Here is a 25,959-nt window from a genome sequence, read left to right as displayed (position 1 = left end):
GCAGTGGGAAGACTGCAATCTGTTGTAGCTATTAATACTGCAGAAGGGAAGCATACAGGAGAAGAAATTTGCAGTCAAACACACTAAAGTCAGAATTTTAAAATGTTAAGTATTCTTTAGCCATAGTGCTATACCCGTGCTCTGATAGTGTCTTGGTTAAATATTAGTCTTGGTTTAGACCATTTTCACCAGGTTTTACAGCAAGAATAAATTTATTTTTTGGTGGAGAGGGAAGCAAAAAAAAAAATCTCTAAAATCATTCAGGAGCTTATACATTCATGATAAATTCTCTTAATTTACCAAAATATTTTTATTTCCTATCTTAGAGTAATTCACAAACTCAAGTATTGCCTCTACAAAGATGGAAGAATGAAACAAGGCTATGTTCTTTTACATGAAAGCTGCCCTACGGAAAAGGATATAGGAAGCAAGGTGATGAAAAATTCTTAACAGTGTTGGAGATTATTTTAAAAAATGGGCAAGTGGTTAGTGATCAAATAAATCTGTCCAAGTAGAAAAGTATAGATGTAGACAAGAAGGCTGTTCTTTTCTGAGTTACATATGGCGCGTATCTTGTACATAAGAATCGCTCTCTTAGTATCAGACTAACATGTTGTGGTGCGTTAGTTGCTCAGTTGTGCTTGACTCTTAAACCACATGGACTGTAGCCCACCAGGCTCCTCTGTCCATGGAATTCTCCAGGCAAGAATACTGGAGTGAGTTGCCATGCTCTCCTCCAGGGAATCTTCCTGACCCAGGGATCAAACCCAGCTCCCACATTGCAGGCAGATTCTTTACCATCTGAGTCACCAAGGAACTGATGTATCTTGTATAAAAAATTAAAACAGTAAAAGCAAGGGTAACACCAGCTTATCAATTGATCTATGAAACAATTTAATTAAGGGTTTTTTCTTGACAATGCAAAAGGATTTGCTACTTTCCGTAATGTTCTGCTTTCTATAATGTGTTCTATCAGGGAATAAGAGTGTTTTCTAGATTACCAACCATTTCCACCTTTGGGGATTTGCAACTAATAATAATAAATTGGAGATTTAATGCAAGCTCTTGTGGAATCTAAGAAAAATTTTGGTGAAAGTAGGCATCAAAGCAACACACGATGAGAAAGTCTTCTGCACAATGTCTGGTAGCACTAGAAACTAAAATGAGTATTTACTCAGATATTTTGTGGAGGGGCAGGGGGTGCAGAATAAGGAAACTTTCAATTCAAGAGACCAAACAGACCACATACTTTTGCCCCTTTTTGAAACCAGGATCCCAGTGATGTTAACTAAAGCAAATACAATAGCAGGTAACTTAAAAGTGAACCGGAGAAGGACTTCAGGCTTCCCTGGTGTCTCAGATGGTAAAGAACCTGTCTGCCAATGCAGGAGACCTGGGTTTGATCCCTGGGTCAGGAAAATCTCCTGGACAAAGAAATGGCAACTCACTCCAATATTCTTATCTGGAGAATTCCATGGACAGAGGAGCCTAGAGGACTACATGCTATGGGGTCACAAAGAGTCGGACACAACTGAGCAACTAACCCTTTCAGAGAGGGGCTTCACCAAGCCAAAACAAATATTTATGAAAAATATAAAGCTGATGAAGTCAAGCAAATAATAACACTCAACACAGAGAACTCAAAATGCAGGCATACAGTTGAATTAAGATGGAAGACATGTCCAAAGAGAACCTGAGAGTAATCCCCATGGTCAGAGCAGAGAGTGGGGAGAAGACTCTGAATTCAGAGCACCTGAGTTCAAGGTGGTCCAGGCGCCATCACCCCCTGCTACCTCAGTGTCCTCAGATAAAGCGTGAGAATGAGAGTAGTATTTTCATGACCAACTTAGACAGCATATTGAAAAGCAGAGATATTACTTTGCCAACAAAGGTCCGTCTACTCAAGGCTATGGTTTTTCCAGTGGTTATGTATGGATATGAGAGTTGGACTGTGAAGAAAGATGAGCGCCAAAGCATTGATGCTTTTGAACTGTGGTGTTGGAGAAGACTCTTGAGAGTCCCTTGGACTGCAAGGAGATCCAACCAGTCCATCCTAAAGGAGATCAGTCCTGGGTGTTCATTGGAAGGACTGATGCTGAAGCTGAAACTCCAGTACTTTGTCCACCTCATGCGAAGAGTTGACTCATTGGAAAAGACTCTGATGCTGGGAGGGATTGGGACAGGAGGAGAAGGGGCCGACAGAGGATGAGATGGCTGGATGGCATCACCGACTCAATGCACGTGAGTTTGAGTGAACTCCAGAAGTTGGCAATGGACAGGGAGGCCTAGCGTGCTGCAATTCATGGGGTTGCAAAGAGTCAGACACAACTGAGCAACTGAACTGAACAGGTGATAATGGCTTTAATGTGCTTAGCAGACTGTCTGGCTCACAGAAGTGCTCAACTATTCAGAATCTAACAAAAATAAGGACACCAGATATCAGAACCTAAAGAAAGAAGCTAAAAATAAATAGGAAAAAGTCATAACTTTAAGTGACTTATTACTTAAGAGGAGAGACTGAAATGCATAAACTAAATTGCAGTAGAATCTGTGGGTTCCCAGCCCAGATCCTCAGGGATCAGTTCTTACCTGTGGAGAGTGCTCCTGGTAGGGACCTGCCCCTGCTCACTTCTGCAGCGATTGCACTTGAATGATTGCCGACCTGAAAATGCCCGGAGTTATGTCCCGGCTCCTGCTTCTCTAGTGGCTGGAGCCAATGGCTGACTTAAAGCTGAGATGCAGATGTCCCGCATCCTTGCCTTGAGTTTGGACAGGCTATGGTTCACTCTGCTACAGAGCTCCCCACAGGACCAGGTTGAGCTTAGACTGCCCCTTTCCCTCTCTGCTACCTGACTCCTTACAGGTTCACATGAGCACCTCCATAACAAACCCTTTTCACCAGAATCACATCTTAGGGTCTACTTCTGGGCGACATAACCTAAGACATAAGCCTTCAATTCAGGAACGTAGAAAAAGTACTCCCCCAACACTCGACCAAGATAAAATATAAGTAAATTAATAAAATGAGAAAAGAAATTAATGAAAAGGGGGAAAACATGAGCTTGATAAATTGAACAAGAACTTGCACTTGCAAATACTTCCAAAATAGACCTCTTAATTGACCTTCACTTACCTGACACACTGGATTAATCACAGCTCTCTCCATTTATTTTATAAATCATATGCTGTGTACTTAGTCACTCAGTCATGTCCAACTCTTTGTGACCTCATGGACTTTAGCCTGCCAGGCTCCTCTGTCCATGGGATTTTCCAGGCAAGAATACTGGAATGGGTTGCCATGCCCTCCTCCAGGGGATCTTCCCAACCCAGGGATCGAACCCTGGATTATGATTTTATAAAAACAAATAGATAATTTGGAACTCAAAATAATTTATGCATTCTCAAAGAAAGGCCTTTCCATACAACATTGTAATTTCCTGTGTGTGTGTGTATTACTAGAATGAAATTCAAATGTATTCAATCAAAAAGAATATCTGTTATGTACTTGGTTTCTGTTTGTTTTGTTGTTTAAAACCAGCTGCCTAGTACCAATCCCAGTGGATTAGTGTGTTTCTATTTTATTCAGAAAAGACTTCAGAAAACGTAAGACAACAAAGAAAAACAAGAAAATATGCAGATATTTGCTCATTAGTAAAAGAATAAACCAGAAACTAATGTGACTGGTGAGTAGATGAAAACAGGGTGGAAAAATGGTTCTGCCCTGTAAACAGTTTCATCCACGATTGACTATGAGGAAATTTTACCATAGGAGATAAAATACTGAAAAGAAAATAAAAGAGGGACATTAAGAAAGATAAATTTGCACATGAAATGTTAACAATAATTTTTTTTAATTTTTATTGTAAAAATAAAAAATACAAAAAACTACTTGAATACTTTTCAAATGTGCTTAGATTCATTGTTACAGTTGTATTTGGGAATACAGTTGTTCTGTGTTCCCAGAGCATTGTTTCCAGAACACTCCTGCAGATACCGAAATCCATGGGTGTTCAGGTCTCTTACATGCTGCTGCTGCTGCTGCTGCTGCTGCTAAGTCACTTCAGTCGTGTCCGACTCTGTGCGACCCCATAGACGGCAGCCCAGCAGGCTCCCCTGTCCATGGGATTCTCCAGGCAAGAACACTGGAGTGGGTTGCCATTTCCTTCTCCAATGCGTGAAAGTGAAAAGTGAAAGTGAAGTCACTCAGTCGTGTCCGACTCTTCGAGATCCCATGGACTGCGGCCTACCAGGCTCCTCCGTCCATGGGCTTCTCCAGGCAAGAGTACTGGAGTGGGGTGCCACTGCCTTCTCCGAGTCTCTTACATATGAAACAGCCCAATTCAGTCCCATATTTGCAGGCTCCACATCCATGATGGGTTGAATCTGCAGATGCAGGATCTGGAAATATGGAGGATCACTGTATCTTAGAGACAGGGAGGATATTTCCGTTCTCAAAGTCAATTATTAAGTGTTTGGGATCTAACGGTGGACATAAGCTCTTTGCAATATTAAAATAATTCTGTAAATCTCTTCAAATTTCCCTGGACGTAAGAAGAACAGATGAGGGATGCTGTTATTTCGTATTGATATATGCAACGTATATAACTGAGAGTACATACCTAGACTACATTTAAATGTTCCGTTAGATGTCCAGTCCTTATATTTCACCACACCGCCTAAGCCAGATTCTGTGCCAAACACCAAAAACCTGTCTACATCGTGTTCTCTGCTATTCAAGAGAAAAAAATACTCACTATTTTCAAGAAACTTACACTCAACAGGAATCACAAAACGATTTCTTTGGGAAGTATAGGAGGAGCTTGATTCTTCTTTCGCCTCCAACGTCTAACATTGTGTGATAAACTCGGTAAAGACGCCTTGTCAGAACAGGCTGTTGTATTCAAATTAGCTAAAGGATCGATTTTTTTTTTTTTTTGCATCACTATCATAGTAATTTATTTATTTTTATATAAATTTATTTATTTTAATTGGAGGCTAATTACTTTACAATATTGTATTGGTTTTGCCATACATTAACATGAAACTAACAGGGGTGTACATGGGTTCCCCATCCTGAACCCCCTCCCTCCTCCCTCCCCATACCATCCCTCTGGGTCATCCCAGTGCACCAGCCCCAAGCATCCTGTATCATGCATCAAATCTGGACTGGTGATTCGTCAAAGGATCGATTTTTAATGATTTCCAAGACCTGTGAATTACAAGCCACGTTTTGCATTTGACATAGCTCCCTAAACTTATGGTTTTGAGGACTGGGAGAGATAACTGCTCAAAAAGGATTTGCAAAAGCTAATATGTTACCATTTTCTAGTAAAGTATGCAATCTGCCTTTATACTCTCTTATTTCACACTTCCAGTAAGTTTTCTTATCACTGCATTTTCTATCAAGTTGATATACGTAGTTGTTAGCATCTGCTATTTTAAGACCATCACACTTTCTCTTCACTGTGCAGACCATGATGAGGCCTAAGATTTATACAAAAAAAGGAATTATTGCCTCAATAGAGAAATTAAACCAAACTGTCAACCAGTTGAAACCAAACTGTCAAACCAAACTGACAGCCAGTTTTGTTATCTTTTATGACAAACTGCCTAATGGCCATTAGATGTGTGGGAAACTGCTTATAGCAAAGATGTCTAAAGAAAGATCAAAATACCAGATATGAAAAAAATGGGGTAATGGGAATAGGGTGAAAGAGTGGAGTCACATTCTCTGAGGGTACAGTTTCGTGTACCTCTTTCTGATAGGGCCCACATGGGGTCTCAATGATAAGATGGCTTGTTATGTTGACCTTGCAAACAAAGAATAAATCACAGTGATCTGTGAGACTGACCAAACTGCCCAAATGGCATCCTGTTGTCTCACTGGAGACTATCTTCTCAGAGCTGCAAGACCACCAGTTTCCAGACCTCCAGCAACGTGATCATCCCTTCAGAGAATTTTTCACTGATGGTGTAAGGCATCGTTCGGGCTGAGGCAGAAAAGAAGGAGAAACAACCTCAATGGAGGTAGGTTATCTTTATTCAAGCAAGGAGGGCCGACAGTCAGCCTAATGACCAAGCTGAATGTGAGAGGGATCAGGGAGGCTTCATATTTAAAGAGAGGTTTATGGAAGCGAAAAGGGAAACGTTAGTCAGGTGGGATGTTTGGGGTATTCTTTAGATGAGATGGCGTTTTTAGTTGAACAGGGGGTGGGAGGTTTTGGGCAGGGGGTGATAAGTCCCCTGGGCAGAGGGTGATAAGTTCAGGGCATATGTAGGGAGTGGAAGGTTTCTGGACAGAGGGTGATAAGTCCCAGGTAGATGCAACCAGCTGGGAGCATCGGGGCAGGACCTAAAGTTTGGTTTTGTTTTCTCCAACGTTAGATGATTCAGCAAGGGCCTTTGAGACTGGCATTTTCATTTTAGGCCCAAAGACTCCTTCAGATAGAGTATAAGAAGGACTCCGTCAGAAAGGGAGAACACTGGTTCTCCTTAAGAGCCCATCGTCACCCTCTCTTTTCCCTCTAATAAATTCCCTTTTCTTGCCTGACCACCCAGGCTCACTCTCTTTTTTTCTGCACTCACCTTACACTTACTTTTAGAGCCATTTTCAAGTTTCACATGGATAAAATTAAATATGTAATTGAGATTGAACAGAATTGAGCAGATTGTGTGTCCTGGAGTGAGGGGGTCGCTGGTACAGGTTGGAGAGAGTCCCCTGGGCACCATCCTGCAGGGTCCACCATGACCAGGGTGAGGAACACAGCCTGCTGGTCCCCGCTTCCTGTCGAGGGAGAAGGGTCCACAGAGCTCTGTCCCGTAGGGTCTGAAGCTGAAATGTGGGCAGGAGAGATAAAGGGGGTGGGAGGCAGCTTCTATTCACCTCTAGTAGGGCAGGTAAAGTCAAAAATCTTCTAGGCATGCCTTGTACATCTCCTGTCCCCAGACTATCAGTTACACATTTCTGCCCCCAGGGATTCCTGGTTAACTTAGTGTGATGAGGTATTTAGAAAGGGAGTTTAGGTGCTAAGGATGCTCATTGCTACTGGCTTGTTCACAACTTCTGTCATTTTTCTCTGGAAACACACTCATGGTTGGAGAAAAATAAACCAGGAGTTCATAATGATATTTTTAATTCTATGATTGCAATCCTTTTATGATGAAATTTTGGGTTGCTAAGACATGGCTTCTCTGGTGGCTCAGTAGTAAAGCATCTGCCTGCAATGGGGAGACCTGGGTTCGATCCCTGGGCTGGGAAGATCCCCTGGAGGAGAGTATGGCAACCCACTCCACTATTCTTGCTTGGAGAATCCCCATGGACAGAGGAGCCTGGATGGCTACAGTCCATAGAGTCACAAAGAGTCAGACAAGACTGAATGACTAACACTTTCACTTTTTCAAGGACATTAATACAATGATATATTTGCTTTGTTGTTATTTATTTCAAAAGAACAAAATTTTATTTATTTGCTTATTTGTTTTAGGAATGACCTTCTGAATTTTTAGCTTTTTTTTACAGTTATGTGAAACATTTTATGCTTCCAAAGTCAGAACTACTTTTAAAAAGTACATTCAGAAAAGTCTGGCTTCCATCACTCCTCTCTATTCTTCTCTCCTTAGTCCATTCAGGCTGTTAGAATGGAAGAACCATAAACTGGGTGACTTAAACAAAAAACATTTGCTTCTTATGGTTCTGGAAGCTGGGAAGTCCAAGATCAAGGATCTACCAGAACTGGTGTCTGGGGAGAGCTCTTTTCCTGGTTCATAGGTGGCCATCTTCTCACTGTGCCCCCACATGAGCAAAGGGATAGGGAAGCTCTCTTGGGTCTCTTTTATAAAGGCGCTAATTTCAGTCATGAAGGCCTCGCCCTCATGTCCTAAGCAACCCCCAAAGTCCTACTTTCTAATATCATCACATGGCAGGTTAGTATTTCAGCATATGAATTTTTGGTGCATAACAGACTGAAATAAAAATATGTGGTGCATAACAGACTGAAGTAAGTCAGAAAGAGAAAACAAATATATTAATATGTATGTGCATAATCTAAAAAGCTGGTACAGATGAACCTATTTGCAGAGCAGGAATAGAGACATGGACATGGAGAATGGGCATGTTGTCGCAGTAGCGGAAGGGGAGGGTGGGATGAATTGGAAGACTAGGATTAACCTATATAACTGTGTGCTCGGCCACTTCAGTTGTGTCCAACTCTGCGCAATCCCATGGAGTGTAGTCCACCAGGCTCTTCGCCCCATTGGATTCTCCAGGCAAGAATACTGGAGTGGGTTGCCATGCCCTCCTCCAGGGGATCTTGCCGAGCTGGGGATCAAACCTGCATCTTTTACGCTGCAGGCAGATTCTTTATCACTGAGCCACCAGGGACGCCCCATATATACACTAGCAGGTATAAAACAAATAGTGGGAAACTGCTGTATAGAACAGGGCTCAACTCAGTGAGTGATGACCTGGAGAGGGTGGGGTGAGGTGGGAGGGAGGTCCATGATGGAGGGGATGTATGTATGTATATAGCTGATACACTCTGTTGCAGGGCAGAAACTAACACAACATTATAAAACAATTATACTCCAATTTAAAAAAAAATTAAAAGCAAAGTGGCCACCATTGGTATCGATTTTGGTCTTTGTGTGTATATCATTTTTCCTGAAATAAACAATATATCCTGTAGACTTTGGTATGTCCATAATTTTTTCATTGACCTATGTACCTTGGTGGCTAGATGGTAAAGCATTTGCCTACAATACGGGAGACCCAGGTTTGATCCCTGGGTTGGGAAGATCACCTGGAGAAGGAAATAGCAACCCACTCCAGTACTCTTCCCTGAAAAGTCCCATGGACAGAGGAGCCTAGTAAGCTACAGTCCATGGGGTTGCAAAAAGTCCGACACGACTTAGCAACTTCACTATGTACCCTGTAAACTATACATACCAATACAACAATATTTCCCTCATTTTTTTTTACAGTTGCATTGTGTATTTACTCCAATAGCCCTTTGTTGATAGAGAATTGGGTTGTATTCAGCCTTTTGCTCATGAAAACTATTGTAATAAACACCTTTGTTCAGATGTAAATTTGAATTTTCCTGTTTTTCGTCAAAGGCTGAGGTGAAATTTTTTGTGGATATGAAATTGCTGGATCAAAAGGTAAATGCATATGTACTTTTACTAGATCTTGTCAAATTGTTCTCATAAGACTGTCTATTGTCATTCCCACCAGCAATGAGTGAACATACCTGTTTCTACTTGCCAACAGATGATGCATCAAACTTGTAGGATTTCATCATCTGATAAGTGAAAAACACTGTCCCAGTGCAGGCTTATATATCTATACAATTTATAATGAGTGAGATTGACCTCACTTTCCTGTTTAGTGGACATTTGCAGTTCTTTTCCTATAGAATGTCTGTTTAATTTCCTGCTCATTTTTCTAAATGGTGGTTGTACATTTTCTTCCCAAATTTCAGAAGGGTATTATATATTAGGGATATTAATGCATTTTCTGTGACTAAACCCTAAACATTTTTTCCTGCTTGTCATTGCCCAAGGCATTCTTATAAGGAAAAAGAAAATGGTACAATAATATGTAAAATATAATATTATTTTACTTTTTAAAAGTTTGTGTATATAGATATGAATTTTTAATTTGAATCTGGTTCAAATGGTACAGTTCTGAGTTTTAACTGGAAGGTGATATTCACAGAGAATTAGTGCTCTCTTACTAATTGTATGCTTAGTACTATGTCTGTGCTCAGTCACTCAGTCATGTCTGATGGTTTGCAGCCCCATGGACTGTAGCTTGCCAGGCTCTTCTGTCCATGGAATTCTCCAGGCAAGAATTCTGGAATGGGTTGCCATTTCCTCCTCCAGTAGATCCTCTGGACCCAGAGATCGAACCCAAGCCTCTTGCCTCTCCTGCGCTGACGGGTGGATTCTTTACCACTGTATAGTTTTTCTGTTTATATATTGTGTATAATATATTCTGGGCTTTCCAGGTGACACAGTGGTAAAGAATCTACCTGTCAAGCAGGATTTGTAGATCTGATCCCAGTGTCAGGAAGATCCCCGGGAGGAGAAAATGGCAACCCCCTCCAGTATTCTTGCCTGTGAAATCCCATAAACAGAGAAGCCTGGCAGGTTATAGTCCATGGGGTCATAAAAAGTTGGCAACAACTCAGTGATTAACAATCACAACAAATAGTTCGTTATACACCACACATTATTGTCGTGTAAGTGCTGACAGTTGGCTGTGTTTCTGTTTTGTTTTTGTAATGTGAGTGCTTAACTTAAGCTTTGATTGCCAAGCCATCTACTTCAAAGATGACTCTATCCAATAAACAGAAAGCCAGATACAGACTAGATCAAGAACCACAGTGTCTTCACGCCAACACCACCCCAAGATAATCATAGTCTCCTTTGTCTTACAGAATCTTGGTTCATTTCCATAACTGACCATTCGGGCTGCTTGTTCTTTCTCTTACCACACTTTAAACTACTACTCCTGTGTTTTAACTCACCTTTAAAAAGTCAGCCTAGCAAACCCTATGCCCCCACCTTTGACCCCGATAAAGACAGAAACCTAAGTTTCCCAAATTTCTTTGCTCTCTCTCTGGGGCTTCCCTCATAGGTCAGGTGGTAAAGAATCTCAACAATGCAGGAGATTCCAGTTCAATTCCTTGGTCAGGAAGATCTGCTGGAGAAGGGATAGGCTGCCCACTCCAGTATTCTTGGGCTTCCCTGGTGGTTCAGCTGGTAAAGAATCTGCCTGCAATGCGGGAGACCTGGGTTTGATCCCAGGGAAAGGCTACCCACTCCAGTATTCTGGCCTGGAGAATTCCATGGACTGCATAGTGCATGTTCATTTAGAGCTTCCCTAGTAACTCAGCTGGTAAAGAATCCGCTTCTCTCTGCCTCTCTCTCTCTTTCTCTCTATTTCTCCCTTGCTGTGTGGCCCCAAGATCTATGTATCTTCCAAGATCTATGAGTAATAAAACCTTGTTCTATTTTCAAAGTTCCCTGATAGTTATGTCTAAGGATGTCCTGCAATTATAATAAGAACCCAAAGGGCTAGTCCAGCCACAACACTGGTTATTGATAGGCTAAGGCCATCATCACTAAACAGTTAGATACCATAAAGGTACTATATGGCAAATATGATATACTTTATATATATAGTACAGTATCTATTCTATACCTAGAAGGATATATACTGTGCTGCTGTTAGTGATTATCCTGGCAAATGACAGGGTATTCAGAGAATGAAAGAGAACTTTCACTTTGACCATATTATCTCTGTGTTGCTTGAATTATTTTCAACAAGCAAGCACACACTTCTTTTTCTGTTTTTGAACCAACAAATAATTGGTTCAAATAATTTTTAGTTTCTGCTTTCCTAAAGTACTTTCCATTACTTCCTAATATCTAGTCCCTTTATGTTTTTCAAGGAGAAAACTCTGCAAGTGAACACCCAATGTCCAAAGTCTGAGGTATAGAAATGATGAAAGAATTTCAAAAGAATCAAGCTCTCCTCTTGACCTTGATTCAACTGCCTGAAGAAAGGAGAATGTTATTAATTGTTTCCTGACACGTTTGACTTGACCCTATCTTTGCTGAATGTTGTTAGTACCACTTCCTACCTGCGTGTCATCTCTAACAGTTACCTTCAGCGGTCAATTTGAAATGGATTTTAATTCAAGAGGCCCATTTCTTCCCTGCTAATTTGATTTCAGGAGGCACAGTGGGGATAATAATTGTTCTAGTGATAATATGAAGCTCTGATGTACTTTCTCAAATGTGTAATTAAAGTGTTTCCCTTTTATCTTGGTAAACAAGCCAGGCCAACCAAGTCAATCCGAATGATGAGGAATCCTTGTCTCTGTTGGGGAAAGGTAGCAACAGCATTCTGAGACTTCATTTAGTATCTCCTCACGGAGACGTAGCAAATGGGAATTACATCATACAGTGTAATCACTTAAAGATTTGATGCGAAACAGATGTTCGACTTGAAGCATCATGTCTAGACAAATGAATCACCTGTTCCTGGAGCATTTAGATCGGAGGTTATTAACACTCTCCTTTGTATTTTACTGAGCTACCTCGCAGTGCCAGAGTTGTTTCACAGCCTCATTAATAAAACTGACCGGGTCTTGATCATGTACCAAGTTGCATCACATCAACACTTTTGAGCTTAACAAAAACTCAGTGTAAGACTTCACTAAGTTCTGCCACTTTGGTATTGTTAGCTCCAATTATGGAAATATGAAAGTACACCTGCATGTCCAGGAACTATGGAAGGAACTGCATAAATCTGGACCCACCTCTATTGCAGGATCCCAGAGACTAGCAGCAGGGGACTCATGTTTTGTGTCTGGAAAGGACATGTGACGGTGGAGGGTTGGAGAAGCAGCTCTCTGGAGATATGCTGTTGTTGCTTAGTCACTCAGTCATGTCCAGCTATTTGTGACCTCATGGACTGCAGCACTTCAGGCTTCCCTGCCCTTCACTATCTCCTGTAGCTTGCTCAAACTCATGTCCATTGAATTGGTGATACCATCCAACCATTTCATCCTCTGTCTCCCCCTCTCCTCCTGCCCTCAATCTTTTCCAGCCTCAGGGTCTTTTCTCATGAGCCAGCTCTTCGCACCAGGTAGCCAAAGTACTGGAACTTCAGCTTCAGCATCAGTCCTTCCAATAAAAAGATGTATATAAAACGCAAATCAGATCACACCACCCTTATGTCTTATTGTTTTTGTTTAGTTGCTCAGTCATGTCTGACTCTTTGTGACCCCATGGACTGTAGCCCACCAGGTTCCTCTGTTCATGGGATTCTCCAGGCAAGAATAGTGGAGTGGTTTGCCATTTCCTTATCCAGGGGATCTTCCTGACCAGGGAACTGAACCCGAGTTTCCTGCTTGGCAGGTGGACTCTTTACCACAGAGCCACCTGAAGAAATCGCTCTGATGTTTACCAAGACATATTTGTAGTTGACCAAGCCACCAGACCTGCTGCCGGGACCCCAGTTATATTGTGTGACTATGACAAATGAGATGCCAGGATGATCCCAACCACTGCCTAAAAGCATTCCCCACAGCTGTCCAACAGAGTGCCTGTGGCTCCACCATCCTGGTCTTTCCTCCAGTCTCGAACACCTCGCAAACACCCCTGCAAATGGAAACAAGGTAGACATTTATCATTTCTTAAGGCTTAGTATGAAACTGTGGCATAAAGCAAAGAGCAGATGTAGTAGCTGCACTTGTTTCCTCGCCCTGACCCCTCTGCAGACAGTGCATGAGTGCCAGTCGCTTCAGTCGTGTCCCACTCTTTGCAGCTTTGTGGACTGTAGCCCGCCAGGCTCTTCTGACCATGGGATTCTTCAGGCAAATTGAAGGATAGTGGCTTTACAGAATTTTGTTGATGTTTGACAAGAAACCACAAGATAGTTGATAGGAAGCCACAAAATTCTGTAAAGCCACTATCCTTCAATTAAAAAATAAATAAATAAACTGGCAAAATAAAAATCCTGGGGTGGGTTGCCATTGCCTTCTCTGGGGGATCTTCCCAATCTAGGGATTGAATCTGAGTCTCTTTTGTCTCCTGCACTGGCAGGCGGATTCTTTACCACTAGTGCCACCTGCGAAGCCCCTTGCAGACAGTACATCCAGGTTAATGTATCCTCCAGGTTAACCTACCCTCCAGCACTTTGAGTGTTGGCTGCTAATGGCTCACCCATGCACCTTCTGCAGACAGTCATCCTCAGTCTAATGGAAGCAGCCTTGCCTGGGAGCCTAGGCAGCCTTCACCCCCTACCTGGGGCAGCCAATCCTTCACTGAGATGTGGTAGAAATGGTGGCTCCCATATCTCAAGGTGAAGGGACCCTATGGTGCAGGTCATGTTCCACGGCATCCAAGCCAAGACCACATTCATCAGTGGGTTCCTTTCCCCATCTGCTTCCTCACCCCCACTCCCGTTCTCACCAGACCCTCCCTCAAGACATCAGTTCAGTTCAGTTCAGTTCAGTCACTCAGTCGTGTCCGACTTTCTGTGATCCCATGAATCGCAGCACACCAGGCCTTCCTGTCCATCACCAACTCCTGGAGTTCACTCAGACTCACATCCATCGAGTCAGTGATGCCATCCAGCCATCTCATCCTCTGTTGTCCACTTCTCCTCCTGCCCCCAATCCCTCCCAGCATCAGAGTCTTTTCAAATAAGTCAACTCTTCACATGAGGTGGACAAAGAACTGGAGTTTCAGCTTTAGCATCATTCCTTCCAAAGGACACCCTAGGGCTGATCTCCTTCAGAATGGACTGGTTGGATTTCCTTGCAGTCCAAGGGACTCTCAAGAGTCTTCTCCAACACCACACTTCAAAAGCATCAGTTCTTCAGCACTCAGCTTTCTTCACAGTCCAACTCTCACGTCCATACATGACCACTGGAAAAACCATAGCCTTGACTAGATGGACCTTAGTCGGCAAAGTAATGTCTCTGCTTTTCAATATGCTATCTAGGTTGCTCATAACTTTCTTTCCAAGGAGTAAGCATCTTTTAATTTTATGGCTGCAGTGATTTTGGAGCCCAGAAAGATAAATTCTGACACTGTTTCCACTGTTTCCCCATCTATTTACCATGAAGTGATGGGACCAGATGCCATGATCTTAGTTTTCTGAATGTTGAGCTTGAAGCCAACTTTTTCACTCTCCTCTTTCACTTTCATCAAGAGGCTTTTTAGTTCCTCTTCACTTTCTGCCATAAGGGTGGTGTCATCTGCATATCTGAGGTTATTGATATTTCTCCCAGCAATCTTAATTCCAGCTTGTGCTTCTTCCAGCCCAGCGTTTCTCTTGATGTACTCTGCATAGAAGTTAAATAAGCAGGGTGACAATATACAGCCTTGATGTACTCCTTTTCCTATTTGGAACCAGTCTGTGGGCAGCCAATTTAATATGAGGACTTGAGGTACTTCAGGAAGGAATCAAAGATTCTGTGACTGCCGTGTGGCTGATTTACTGTTTAAATTCTTTCCAGTTCTCCTGGCCCAACTGCTATTTTTGTTACTACATTTTCACATCCTTTCACTCATTAATTCTTAAGCCAGACTTTTTGTGACTCAGGGGAGGCCTGGGAGACTACAGTTTTTCTACAAAGAAGTAGGCAGAAGATGTGGGGGGATGGGGTCTGTTCCAGAAAGGTCACATAAGGTACTGCTTGGTTGTATTATCTGTGTCCAAATTTCCCCTTTTTGTTAGGATATCAATCATACTGGATCAGGATCCACCCTCAAGTCCCTCAAGACATTGCATGCCTCCAAATCCCTGCTCTGCCTCTAGGAACCCTGAATTAAGACATGGGGGTACATCTGAAGGAAGGAGAGCAGGGAGGCGTGCCCATGGCAAGAAAGGGACATGACAGGTCTTTAGGCAGAGAATGATAGCCAGGTGCTGAGAGAGTGAACTTGGAAGATCAAAGAGAAGAAAAGGGAAACAGAGGGGTGAGTCCTGCCTGCTTCCCTCTCCTGAGAGCAGCACATGGCGATCTCAAGGGAGAGTCATGTTGCACAAAATAACACTGACAGCTTGAGAATGTGTGGCTGTCAAATTATTACCATACAAGGTAACTCTATACTGGAGAAGGTACCATAGAAGGTAATAACGGGCTGTGCAGATGCTACCAGGAGCAGCAGGCAGGAAGCCACAGCCTTGGAAGGGAGCATCTTTGTCAATTCAGTTGCAAGCCCAGTACTTCTGGCATCTATTGCACCCCAAGACTTTCTCCCCAGACTTCAGTGCCTTCTCCCAGAGAAATCGCCTAGTGGCCTTCACCTCTCTAACTCTTTTTCCATGGATGGGTCTCTCCGGACGGTAGTTTCTGCTCAGAGAGTAGATTTGTTTCTCTTGTCGTTCACTTTGTTTCTCATCCATGTTTGTCATTCATTCATGTGTTTCTCTTGTCATGCACTTCCGATAAGCTTGAAGAACTTTCTCTGTCTCCTGTCCTGAGAGACATGGACCAGCGAGAGAAAACATCCCTGATGCAGATGAACGGTAACACTCTGGGGGCTTTCAAGTTTCCTGCCTCCTGTCTTTCCTTTGAAGTAATCCCCCTGCATATAAATGAGTTCCATTCCAAGAGTGCAACCCTAAGTCCAATTTGTTTGTAAGTCCTGCCAAATTAGCCTAGGTACCCAACTAACAACCAACTGTGGAAAATTCTTAAAGAGATGGGAATGCCAGACCACCTTACCTGCCTCATGAGAAACCTGCATGCCAGGCAGGAAGCAACAGTTAGAATAAGACATGGAACAACAAACTGGTTCCAAATTGGGAAAGGAGAACATCAAGGCTGTATATTGTCACCCTGCTTATATAACTTATATGCAGAGTACATCATGCCAAATGCCAGGCTGGATGAAGCACAAGCTGGAATCAAGATTGCCAGGAGAAATATCAATAACCTAATCAACTGATAAGGTTGTGCAGATGACACGACCATTATGGCAGAAAGGGAAGAGGAACTAAAGAGCCTCTTGGTGAAGGTGAGAGAGAAAAGTGGAAAAGCTGGCTTAAAACTCAACATTCAAAAAACAAAGATCATGGCATCTGGTCCCATCATTTCATGGGAAACAGATGGGGAAACAATGGAAACAGTGAGAGAATTTATTTTCTTGGGCTCCAAAATCTCTGCAGATGGTGACTGCAGCTATGAAATTAATAGACGCTTGCTCCTTGGAAGAAAAGCTAGGGTGAACCTAGACAGCATATTAAAAAGCAGAGATGTTACTTTGTCAACAAAAGTCCATCTAGTCAAAGTTATGGTTTTTCCAGTACTCATGTGTGGATGTGAGAGCTGGACCATAAAAAAATAATGAAGTGAACTGAAAGTTGCTCAGTGGTGTCCAACTCTTTGCAACTCCACAGGCTATAGCCTGCCAGGCTCCTTTGTCCATGGAGTTATTCAGGCAAGAATACTAGATATTGATATTAGTATTATTAGTAGTAATAGTGGGTAGCCTTTCCCTTCTCCAGGGGATCTTCCCAACCCAAGGATTGAACCCAGGTATTCCCCATTGCAGGCAGATTCTGTATGGTCTGAACCACCAGGAAAGCCCAAAGAAGGCTGAGCACCAAAGAGCTGATGACTTCGAACTGTGTTGCTGTAGAAGAGTCTTGAGAGTCCCTTGGACTGCAGAATCAAACCAGTCAATCCTAAAGGAAATCAACTCTGAATATTCACTGGCAGGACTGATGCTGAAGCTGAACCTCCAATGCTTTGGGCACCTGATATGAAGAGCTGATTTGGGAAAATATCCTGATGCTGGGAAAGATTGAGGGCAGGAGGAGCAGGGGACGACAGAGAATGAGATGGTTGGATGGCATCACCGATTCAATGGGCATGAGTTTGAGCAAGCTCCAGGATATAGTGAAGGACAGGGAAGCCTGGCATGCTGCAATCATGGGGTCACAAAGAGTCGGACATGACTGAGGGACTGAACAACAACAAAAACTCAATTAACACAATTGACTATAATGTATTATCTGCTTTTATGATTACTTCCAGATGCCCTGGGCATTAAGTAAAGATACTGAACCTAGAGATTGTCTGAATATAAAAAGACATGATGCAAATGAACTTATGTACAAAACAGAAATGGACTCACAGACTTAGAGAATGAATTTATGGTTGCCAGGGGGAAGGATAGAGGGAAGGGATAGTCAGGGAGTTAAGGATGGACATGTACACACGGCCATATTTAAAATGGATAACCGCATATGGAATTTAGAAAGATGGTAACGATAACCCTGTAGGTGAGACAGCAAAAGAGACACAGATGTATGGAACAGTCTTTTGGACTCTGTGGGAGAGGGAGAAGGTGGGATGATTTGGGAGAATGGCATTGAAACATGTATAATATCATATGTGATACGAATCGCCAGTCCAGGTTCAATGCATGATAATGATGCTTGGGGCTGGTGCACTGAGACGACCCAGAGGGATGGTACAGGGAGGGAGGAGGGAAGGGGGCTCAGGATGGGGAACACATGTATACCTGTGGTGGATTCATGTTGATGTATGGCAAAACCAATACAATATTGTAAAGTAATTAACCTCCAATTAAAATAAATAAATTTATATTAAAACAAATAAAAATTAAAATAATAGTCTCACCAAAATAAAATAAAATAAAATAAAATGGATAACCAGCAAGGGCCTACTGTACAACACAGGGAACTCTGATCAGTGTTATATGAATGCCTGGGTCGGGGGTGGGGGAAGTTTAGGGAAGAATGGATACATGTATATATATGAGTGAATCCCTTCATTGTTCACCTGAAGCTATCACATTATTAATCACCTATATTTCAATACAATATAAAATTTTAATTAAAAAAGATACTGTATCAGAGTACTGTATACAGCATTTGTGGGGAGTCCCTCATGGCTCAGATAGTAAAGAATCTGCCTGTAATGCAGGAGACCCAGGCCACAGTATCTGTACAGTAAAATACAGAAAACCATTTGTAGGGGATGCACGCCCATGACAATGTACGCCAGACGTGTGAACTAGCTTAGATTGGACATGCAAATGCATGCTTGCATCTTTGCAGAGTACATCATGAGAAATGTTGGGCTGCAGGAAGCACAAGCTGAAGTCAAGATTGCCGGGGAAAATATCAATAACCTCAGATATGCAGATGACACCACCTTTATGGCAGAAAATGAAGAGGAACTAAAAAGCCTCTTGATGAAAGTGAAAGAGGAGAGTGAAAAAGTTGGCTTCAAGCTCAACATTCAGAAAATGAAGATCATGGCATCTGGTCCCATCATTTCATGGGAAATAGATGGGGAAACAGTGGAAACAGTGTCAGACTTTGTTTTTCTGGGCTCCAAAATCACTGCAGATGGTGACTGCAGCCATGAAATTAAAAGACGCTTACTCCTTGGAAAGAAAGTTATGAGCAACCTAGATAGCATATTGAAAAGCAGAGACATTACTTTGCCACAAAGGTCTGTCTAGTCAAGGTTATCGTTTTTCCAGTGGTCATGTATGAACATGAGAGTTGGACTGCGAAGAGAGCTGAGCAGAAGTTGAAAGCTGAAGAATTGATGCTTTTGAAGTGTGGTGTTGGAGAAGACTCTTGAGAGTCCCTTGGACTGCAAGGAGATCCAGCCAGTCCATTCTGAAGGAGATCAGCCCTGGGATTTCTTTGGAAGGAATGATGCTAAAGCTGAAACTCCAGTACTTTGGCCACCTCATGAGAAGAGTTGACTCATTGGAAAAGACTCTGATGCTGGGAGGGATTGGGGGCAGGAGAAGAAGGGGACGACAGAGGATGAGATGGCTGGATGGCATCACTGACTCGATGGAGATGGAGTGAACTCTGGGAGATGGTGATGGACAGGGAGGCCTGGTGTGTTGCCGTTCATGGGATCGCAAAATGTCAGACACGACTGAGCGAATGAACTGATAGCTCATGCGTGGAACCGAAAAAATGGTACAAATGAACCTATTTACAAAACAGAAGTAAAGTCACAGATACAGAAAACAAACTTATGGTTACCAAAGGGGAAATTATGTGTGCGTGTGTGTGTGTGTGTGCGCTCAGTGGTGTCCACCCTTTGCGACCCCATGGACTATAGCCCGTCAGGATCCACTGTCCATGGGATGTTCCCAGGAAGGAATACTGGAGCAGGTTGCTGTTTCCTACTCCATGGGATCTTCCCAAACCAGAGATTAAACCCACATCTCTGCATTTCCTGCTTTGGCAGGTGGATTCTCTACCTTTAGTACCACCTGGAAAGCCCAAAGGGGAAAGGGGGGAGGGATTAATTGGAAGACTGGGAGTGATATATACACACAACTGTATGTAAAATAGGTAACTAAGAAGAACCTACTGTAGAGCACAGGGGACTCGACTCAATACTTTGTAATAAGCTATATGGGAATAGAATCTTAAAAAAAAGTGTGTGTATATATATATATATATATACACACACATGTGAGTGTGTGTTACTGTTCACTTTGCTAAACAGCAGAAACCAATTGTACATCAACTATACTCCAATAAAATTGATTTAAAAAATAAAATAAAATTGACATAAAAACTATAAAAAGTCTTTTTAATGTGCATGAAGCTATCAAATTCTCTTTTAGCTACTGGAAAGTAATTCCTAAATTAAATAAATTAAGGGAGTGATATCTTTGAAATATAAATAATCACTCAGTTTTAATTTGTAAAAGTTTATTTTTCACCCCTGGCTTATGTGTTCTTGTTCTCAGATGATAAATGCTTGGACAAGTCCTGAGTCTATGAGATAGTTGGAGCTGAAACATTCTAACTTGGTTTGTATTTACTACACTTTCTTGCTTTCACCCCTCAGCCACAATATCTTTCTTTATTGCAAATATCATTGTGTGTTTCTGGGATTTGAAAAACCTACCAGTGTCTTCTCAGTGTTTATGGAACGAGGCTGAATAACAGATTGCAAAAATCTTGCTTCACCCCTTAACTCTTGCTTCACCGAAACCCTGCCTTTCTGCTTCTCATTCCCAGACACCTGAAAAACACCAAATCCTCTGTCAAAAAGCTTTCTCTTTTTTCACGGCGTCAAGTGGCATATGGGTTCTTAGTTACTTAAGCAGGGATCAAACCTGTGCCCTCTGCGTTGAAAGCATGGAGTCTTAACCACTGGACTGACAGGCGAGTCCCAAGCATCTTCTTAAACATCTCCCTTCCATGTCTTTTCTCACCACTCCATCATTTATACCCAGTGATACTGTCATTCCAACTTACAGCACCACAAACACCTACAGGTGCACTCCAGCCTGTTCTAGATGGTAAGCGCCTTAAAGGATGAGCAGGTTTTTAAAATTCAGTGCCTAGCATTTGTCACAATAGCAGGCATTACCTAGGTGTACAATAAATGCTTGTGGGGTTATTCGATAAATTTCATATTAAATTGTAAAATATCTCCTTGCTTCAGGGCCTCAGCAGCAGTGCAAGGTGAAATTCTATTTAATTTAACTCAAAAGCAAAATTCAGAAAGGTCAATTTTCTGCCATATAGTCTTTCCATGTTAGAGTCAGAAGACTCAAATTTCCACCAAGAAAAAGGTAAAAACCTGACATTCTGGAATGATACATTGTTTGACATTCAATACTTTGCTCTAAAAAAAACTCAAAGTTGTAACATCAAAGCTTTAGCTCCCTAATTTCTAACAAATCACTGAGTTTCCATTACTTTGTTTCCATGGTCATGTTGATCTAATTTAAATTGTAGGCTGTAATTTTAAAGGTCAATTCTCAAGCCTTTCAACCAGAAAGGAAACTGGAGGGAAAGTTGGCTTTCAATACCAGGAAACACCAAAGTTTGATTTTAGTGTTTCTATCCTCATGTAGGTTCTGTCATTCTATGTTATAGGAATTTGAGGATTGTGCCCTGTGGTTTGGGACTCAATAAGCAGTTGTTTTTGAAAGAATCTCATTGTCTCCGTGTCTGTTGTTGCCCAATGCAATATATTCTACAGAAATGGAGTCCAAGTGAAAAGAAATCTAGACAGTATGTTAAATCTATTTTCAAGCACTACAATTTATTTCAATATATATGCCATGAAATTCTGGCTACTGCAGAGTTTTAAGCATTACTTTTGAAGATCCTGAAGACTCTCCTGTCAGGATGCCTGCTTCAGAAGACACATGCTGAAAGGCTCGTCTAGCTTGAAAACTTCCGATGCAAGCACGTGATTGTGTTCCTTCATCTCTGTGGAACTTGAACATGGATCCCTCACCACTGTGACTAACTCTATATTAGGCCTTTGATGAGCCTGTGAAAATGTAAAAAAAACCCACTTTGCATCAATAGTATCAATAACTATGACTTTACAGACACAAATGGTCCATGAATAAGGTCAAAATAATAGTAGCTACGATTTTCATTATCACTTACTATACACCAGCCACTGTACTGGGGATTTCACATACTTTATCCCATTTAATTCCCTCAAGAATCCCATACAGGGATTTCCCTGGTGGTCCAGTGGTTAAGAATCCACCTTCCCATGCAGGGGACATGGGTTCAATACCTGGTTGGTGAACTAAGATCCCACATACCATGGGACAACTAAGCCAGCATGCCATACTAGAGAAACCAGTCTGCCACAAGAAATACCCAGCACAAAGAATCCCATATAATAGATACTTTTAAGTCCATATTTTACCAATGAGGAACCCATGGCTTCGAGGGGCTGTGTACTGTATAACTCACCCGAGATTGGTTTTTGTTTGTTTTGGAGGCAGTGAGATTTCAGTTGGATATGATAAGACAGTCGACAAGCTCACAAAAATATAAATGAGGAAATCCTATATTTTGAATCTTTGTATTTGAAGGGGGGAAAAATGAAGAGGAGGAAAAGGAAGAGGAGGACAAATGCAGAGCTGGGGTTCCCAGGATGTACTTTCGACAAATGAAAGAAATTTTCACATACTGAGATATGGAAAAGTCATTTTGTCTTATACATGATTTGGCCTGAATGTTGTGCTAGCTAAAACAGCTTATCTTGTGTCAAGCATGCATTGTACATCTGTTTTAACCTTTCACTAAAGAAAAGAATGCATCTAAAAATCAAAATGGAGTAACTGTGGTTCAGATATTTAAAATAAAGCCATGTAGGTGTTGTGGATGTGGTTTCAGGCCCTTTTCCTGTATCACTGAGAACTTGAATTTTCTAACTCAAGGGCACCACCAGTCATTTTCAAAGCAACATCTGTTAGGAGCTGCTGGCCATAACTTTATGGTCTCAAGGTGTCTACCCTTGTAATCATGCAACCATTTTGCACCCAAACAACCCTTACTTAACGAGCACCCTTACCTCTCATCAACTTCAGTCCTAATCCTTGCAAACAACTTATGCAACCTGGCAGTTTTTTGCCTATTTTAGCCTGCCCCATCTTGTAGTCTGGGCTTCCTAGGTGACAAAGTGGTAAGGAATCCTCCTGCCAATGCAGGAGACACGGGTTCGATCCCTGAGTCAGGAAGACTCCCCCTAGTAGGAAAAGGCAACCCACTCCAGCATTCTTCCTTGGAAAATCCCATGGACAGAGGAGACTGGTGGGCTACAGTCCACGGGATCACAAAGAATCAGACATGACTGAGCATGCATGCATTTTGTAGTCCAGTGGAACACAATTCAGGTGTTTTTTGAATCTGCATCTCTGAAGCTATAGTCCTCAGTTATGCTCAAATGAAGCTCTTTCTCAATCCTATTATTGATCATTTTATTGATTATTTACATCCATATGACCAGCCTTCCGAAAGTTGCCAGCCTTCACCCTTTCAACTGAAGATGTAGGCAATCTAGTCTGCGTGCCTTCCAGGAAGCTTCCAGGTTTCTGGGAGAGGCTCAATGCTTCCAGCACAAAATATCTAACAGCAATCAGGCATTTGTGTTCGGAGAGTGTGCTGTGAGCAGTGCATCCACCAAGCCCTAGAAAGACCTTAGTAAACAAAACAAAGTAATGTGGATTACCTATACCCAAGTTATCTGCTTTCTGGAGGCTTCCAGTTTGCATGGGCCTCGGAGTCCATGGGGTCACTGAGGGTCAGACACGACTGAGCGACTTCACTTTCACTTTTCACTTTCATGCACTGGAGAAGGAAATGGCGACCTATTCCAGTGTTCTTGCCTGGAGAATCCCAGGGACGAGGGAGCCTGGTGGACTGCCATCTGTGGGGTCGCACAGAGTCGGACATGACTGAAGTGACTTAGCAGCAGCAGCTAGCATATGTAATTTTGGGGAGACCACCTTAAATAAGAATATCAAAAATTATTAAAATAAAATTAGGTACAAAGGTGAATGCCAATTTAAAAAACAAACAAACAGAAATGAACAAATAACTTTTAAATCCTGGCAAATAACATGAAGAGACACTAGAGATGCAGCTTCAATGCTTGGAGGAGGAAACTGCAATCCACTCCAGTATTCTTGCCTGGAGAATCCCTGGGCAGAGCGTCCTGGTGGGCTACAGTTCATGGGGTCACAAAAAGTTGGACACAACTGAGCACACACACACACAAATAACATAAATATGCAAAAATACATAACAGTTTTGAAAAATAGTGTAACATTTTAATTAACTACCTTCCTAATACTTACCCATAGTATTTTTTCCCTACATTTTTTGACTGCATGGTCTTTGATCATTTCTCACATGAAGATTCTTGAATATCTTTCTCTTCAAACAAAATAGGAAGAAAATCTAGTCTTTCCTCAAGTGTGATTGATGCAAATTGTTTTTGTTATTGATATTTTAACCAAAGTTTAGTTCAGCTTCAGTATTTGTTATTGAGAGTGACATTTTTAGTATTTTTGTCAATTTGGGAAAGCCTTTATTGAATTTCTTTTATATTTGAGCTGCTAGAGATAATTCTGCTGCAGAGCGTGCCCTATGAATAGCAAAAATATTCTGAAAATTTTTATGTTGTGTGATTTCCATGGAAGAAGAAACTATATGGTACAGCACTAGCCATCTTCTTGACAGGAGATAATTCTCATTTTGAAAGCATAAACAAATCTTCCTTTGTTCGTTTTTTATTTTTAGTAACTAGTAGAATTTTCCACACGCCTCTGTCTTCACACATGTCAGTCCACATACTAGGTGCCACGGGACATGTTCATATCAGGATGTGACATCTAGCCTTGACTTTCACGTGTCAGGTGAACCAGAGCAACGGACTGGGGAACCAGTACAGGTAAAGGGCCTCTCCTCATCAGGACAACTAGAAACAACTTGGCTGTTCAAGACAGTGGCTGTGAACCACATTCAAACATCCCTCTAAGTTCAACTAAACCAATTTGCCTAAATCTCAAACATACCTACGGTCAATTTAACACAACCCACCCAGTGGGGGAGTGAAGAAAAATTTGGTGGCGCTAAGGGTAAAGAATCCACCTGCCAATGCAGGAGGCATGCAAGAGATGTGGGTTCGATCCCTGGCCCAGGAAGATCCCCTGGAGTAGGAAACGGCAACCCACTCCAGTATTGTTGCCTGAGAAATTCCACAGGCAGATGAGCCTGGAGGGCTGCCGTCCATGGGATCCAGAAACAGTCAGACACAGCTGAGCAACTGAGCACACGGGCTAGTGTGAGGAGAACTTTGGTCTTAACCAATGACAGCGAAAGCGTCTTCCTTTTGGAAATGTCACACACACCTCAAGCGGACACGCTATAGGACCCCTCCCAGCAACTCAAGAAAAACTGGCTTCACTGGAAAGCTGGTTTTAATGTAGATTGCAAACATTTGAGAGATCCAAATGCAAGGAGATCCAGCCAGTCCATCCTAAAGGAGATCAGTCCTGAGTGTTCATTGAAAAGAATGATGTTGAAGCTGAAACTCCAATACTTTGGCCACCTGATATGAAGAGCTGACTCATTTGAAAAGACCCTGATGCTGGGAAAGATTGAAGGCAGGAGGAGAAGGGGACGACAGAGGATGAGATGGCTGGATAGCATCACCAACTCAATGGACATGAGTTTGGGTGAACTCCAGGAGCTGGTGATGGACAGGGAGGCCTGGTGTGCTGCAGTCCATGGGATCACAAGGAATTGGACACGACTGAGCAACTGAACTGAACTGAACTGGACAAGTTCTCAACAGAAAAGGAGAGTGGAATTTTCTCAGGGGACATTTGACAATGATTGGAGACTATTTTTGGATGTCATAACTGGAGTGAGGGATGGGAAGATTGCTGATGGCATCTAAGGGGTGAATACCACTAAACATCCTATAATGCACAGGAGAAGCTCCCTCCCCAATAAAGAATCATCTGCCCCACCATGTTAATACTGCTGAGACTGAGAAGCCCTGAGTGAGACAAATCAAACTCAAGTAAGGAAGTCAAACAAGAACAAGATCATTCAAATAGACAGTCATAAAAGTCATTGAGGTATCA

The sequence above is a fragment of the Capricornis sumatraensis genome, chromosome 18 (assembly GCF_032405125.1).
Source record: "Capricornis sumatraensis isolate serow.1 chromosome 18, serow.2, whole genome shotgun sequence".
NCBI classification, from domain to species: Eukaryota; Metazoa; Chordata; class Mammalia; order Artiodactyla; family Bovidae; genus Capricornis; species Capricornis sumatraensis.
Note: the sequence above shows the minus strand (reverse complement) of the source record.